We start from the raw sequence: 4581 nt of genomic DNA, 5'->3' as shown, positions 1-4581 counted from the left end.
CAACTTATAATAATGAGCCAAAACAATTAACCCAGTTGCCACTCTAATCCAATGCTGATTCATGGCAACCCTATGTATTTGAGTAGACCTCTCATAAGATTTTCACTGGCTGTGAGCCTGTGGAAGATCATAAGTCTTTCTTCTGAGATACCTATGGGTGGATCTGAACCACTAACATTTCAGTGACTAGCTTAAGCACTAGTACCACTCAGGAACTCAGTATGGAGTAAAGACTGCCCCATGGTGATTGTCGGGAACACAGTAGAATTGGTCCATATTCTTTGCAAGGCTGTCATCTTTATGGAGCAGACTGCCACATCTTTCTTCTATGGAGCAACTAGTAGTTTTGAATCACTGACCTTCAGTTAGCAGTCTAATGCTTAATGATTGTGTCACTTAGGGCTCCTTCCATATCCTATTTTTTTTCCAATTTGTTCATTTCTGTGTTTTTTCAATTCTTCATTCATATTATGTTTCATACAATCATTCTCAAGTATTATGTTTTATAAAATTAATCACCATTGGACTTTGCCCATCATTACCCTGTCTTTTGCCTGGATCCTTTGCATTTGCTTCCCATCAGTTCCCCCACCCCAAAAAATGTTAAGCATTGCTTAGATGCTATATAGAGACCCCTGGTGGCACAGTGTATTAAGGGTTGGGCAAGATTGGTAGTTAGAACCCATGAGCTGCACTGCAGGAGAAAGACAAGCCATTTCCTCCCATAGAGATTTTATAGCCTCGGAAACCTGACAGAAGGTTGCTATGGAACTGACTTGATGTCAATGGGCAAATGTTATTTGATGATGTAAACCAAGAGGAGTCAACGATCACTGACTAAAGGTAGGAAAAACATCAGGATATCTTAAAACAAGTATGCATAATGATGCAAAGGGTGAAAAAAGATATAACTTTTTCTCCAAATGACAGACATTTTTAGATGCTACAGAGAAAGTCTTAGAAATACCATCTCAAAGTAAAACTTTACATCATAGGGTTTTCAATGGCTGAATTTTTGAAAGTAGCTCATCAGGCCTTTCTTTTGAGAGTGGTAAGGAATTGTGCTGCCAATCCAAAGGTGCACAGTTCAAATCCACCAGCTATTCCACAGGAGAAAGATGGGCAATCTGTTCTCGTGTGATTTACTGTCTCTGAAAACCCACTGGAGGGTCAGCTATGGGTCAGTTCCAACACAATGGTCCATAAACAACTGGGTAGATTCAAAACTACGAATCTTTCCATTAATAGCCAAGCACAATAGCTGTTTGCACAACTCAAAGGTTCCTTCCACTTAGCTGTTGTTAGTTGCTGTCGAGTTGACTCGGGCTCATAGCAATCCTGTGTACGGAATGGTAACCCTGCCCTGTCCTGCACATCCTCACAATCTCTGTGGTGCCCAACACCATTGTTGCAGCCTCTGTGCCAATCCATCCTATTGAATCTCTTCCTCTTTTTCATCTTCTGTTTTCCCAAGGATAACGTCTTTCTCCAGGGACTGACCTCTCCTGGTTATCATGCCGAAAGAATGTGACGTGAAGTCTTTCCAGCCTCAATTCTAAGGAGCTTTCTGGCTGCATTTCCTCCCTGATAGATCTGTTTGTTCTTTTGGCCACTTATCGTTAAAAAAAATAAAAAACCTCCAGGGAGTTTTTGGGAGGCTGTAAACTACATGGAAGGAGACTGTCCATCTTTCTCCTGATGAGCTGCTTGTGGATTTGGACTGTCAGAGGGGCTGCCTTTGAGTTAGCAGTACCAACAGCTGGCTCGTTGTTGTTGTTGGGTGCCATCGAGTATGACTCATAGTGACAAACCTCCGACCTAACCTTGCCCTATCCTGTGCATCCTGATCGTCTCTGACACACTTGAGCCCACTGCTGAAATCACTTTATCAATCCATCTCATTGGGGGTCTTCCTATCCTTCACTGACCCTCCAACTTAGGCATGTCCCACTCCAAGGAATAACCTTACCTCGCTGTACATCCAAAGTATGAAAGATGAAACTTTTTCACCATCTTTGCCTCCAAAGATCACTCTGGCTGCACTTTTTCAGACATATCTGTTTGTTCTTTTGGCAGTCCATGGGATACTCAGTACTCTTCTCCAGGACCACAACACAAAGGTATTTTTTTCTGTCATCCTTATTCACTATCCAGTCTTCTGATGCCATAGCAGGTGACGGAGAAGATATACTTTAGTCTTCAAACTGACATCATTGCTCTTAGATATTTTGGAGCAGTCCCATATACAGCTTTGTCTAATGCAATTATGTCTCATGATTTCCTGAGTGATGGTACCAAGGGTGTTGATTGTAATCCCAGCAAGATAAAATAATGCAGTTTTCAATCCTTTTTCCATTTATAATGATGCTTACTTCATCTATCATGATATTGCCAATGTATCTAACATCTAGCTAAACATCTTAAATGGAAATAAGTTAGAACTAAGCACCTTCTTTTCTCCTTACAATCTTGTTTGTTGTCTATATGTGTTGTCAAGTCGCCTGTGACTCCTAGCGACTCTCAGTATAACAGCCCTAAACCCTGCTCTATCCTGTGCCAGTCGCACTGCCTCTGACACACCCATCCCGATTACCCCAGTCACTGAATCAATCCGCCTCAGAGAAGGCCTTCCTCTCCTGTGCTGTTCCTCCACCCTCCAAAGCATGATGTCTTTCTCCAAGGACTGATCCCTCCTTACAACATGTCCAAAGTATGTCAGACAAAGCTTCAGAATCCTTGCCTCCAAGGAGCTGCCTGGTTTAACACTCTTTAGGATGAACCTGTTCATTTTCTTAGCAGTCCATGGTATATTTAATACTGTTCTCCAACACCACAGCTCAAAGGCATCAATTCTCCTTCTATCCTCCCTAGTAATGTCCAGCTCTCTGATGCATAGCAAGTGATTGCAAAGACCATGTCCTCTATCAGGGGCTACTTAATCTTCAGAGTGACATCACTGCTCTTCAGTACTTTGGAGAGGTCCCTAACAGCCTACTTTTCTATCGCAATGCATCTTTTAATTTCCTGGCTGCTGGGGCCAAGAGTGTTGACTGTGGAGCCAAGCAGACTAAAGCCGTTAACAATCTCAATCTCCTCACCATCCATCCTGATGCTGCCAATTGGTCCAGTGGTGAGAATTTTTGTTTTCTTAAAGAAATTTAAAAATGAATGTTAAATGAGGTCTAAAAATCTGGAATTAAATGGAAAAACACAGGCATTTTACTCAAATGAGATGAAAGAAATTTCCTAAATAAATTTCTTAGAGTTAAAAAAGGTACATTATTATTTGAAATAAGTGAATGTTAGAGTACTTATATAATAGAATGTACAGCTTTCTTCTTTAAGTTCAGCTTGCTTTCTTTTTTTGCAACTGGGAAAACATTTCCAATTTTTATTCTTAAAAATAGGAATCAAAATTGCAAAGGCAGATTTATAATCACTTCTGAATGAGGGTCATTTTGGAACATCACAAGAACGCATACTCAGATGGAAATCTAGTGAAACTGCGGTTGCTCCTCAGGTTGCATTCACTCCTGCATTTTCTCAATTAGTTCTTCCTTGTATTTGCCTTTCTCTTTTCCAACTTGCCGAGACTTAGCTTTACGTTCAAGAATTTTTTTCCGATCTTTATCCAATTTCAGCCTGGTAATAACCACCTTGCTTGGGAGAATGCCCACATGCACTGTGGCCTTCTCACGCTGCACTCTTTCAATGTAGATGACATACTTCTTTCTGTACACCTGGACTACCTTGCCAGTCGGCTGACCTTTGTAATGTCCTCGCACCACCTGCACCTCGTCATCCTTGTACTTCTGCCGCAGCTCTTTGGACAGAGGGGAGGACATGATCTTCCTGCGCACATGCGAAGGGGCATTTGAAGTGGCGTTTTCGGTTCTTGCTGCGGTCCGAGGTAACGAAAGGGTTGAACTTCATGGTGGCAGGATCTCAGCTTTCTTTTCAAGGAAAACCTACTTGAGACAGTGAGGCTGTGGACTGTAGTTTTGCTGCCCTCTTTTGGAAGCATTAAGTCGTGCTATAAGAAAAACACTGCTAAAACAATTATGAGATACCATCTCACTCCAGAAAGAACAGCAAAATTTAACAGAACAGCAAACATTAAATGCTGGGGAGGTTGTGGGGCAAACTGGAACTCTTATTTACTGTTGGTGGAAGTGTAAAAGGGTGCAGCCACTACGGCAGGCCGTATGGCACTTTCTCAAAAAGTTGCAAATAAAAATACCATTTGACCCAGCAACTCCACTACTTGGAATAAACCCCAAAGACACCATAAGCGCCACCCAAGCAGATATATGCACACCCATGTTTATCGTTGCTTTGTTCACAATAGCAAAGAGTTGTAAATAATCTAAGTGCCCGTCAACAAACGAATGGATAGAGAAGCTGTGGTATATTTACACAATGGAATACTACACTGCATTGAGAAAACAAGGAGCTCAGAAAATAATATTCAAAATGGGTGACCCTGGAGGACATTATGCTGAGTGAAATATCTCAGTCACAAAAGGACAAATACTACATAGTGCCACTGTTATAAAATGGGACTGACATAGGGAGTGGGGG

The 4581-nt window shown here is 41.6% G+C and overlaps 1 pseudogene; it reads right to left on the bottom strand.

The window, feature by feature from the left end:
- Positions 1 to 3527: 3527 nt before the first annotated feature.
- On the bottom strand, positions 3528 to 3933 carry LOC102858859 (annotated as a pseudogene).
- Between the last annotated feature and the right edge of the window lie 648 nt (positions 3934 to 4581).

The sequence above is a fragment of the Elephantulus edwardii genome, unplaced genomic scaffold, assembly GCF_000299155.1.
Source record: "Elephantulus edwardii isolate Elephantulus edwardi_28Jun2011 unplaced genomic scaffold, EleEdw1.0 scaffold00280, whole genome shotgun sequence".
Classification (NCBI taxonomy): domain Eukaryota; kingdom Metazoa; phylum Chordata; class Mammalia; order Macroscelidea; family Macroscelididae; genus Elephantulus; species Elephantulus edwardii.
The sequence above is the reverse complement of the archived record's forward strand: the minus strand, read 5'-3'. Positions and strand labels throughout refer to the sequence as shown.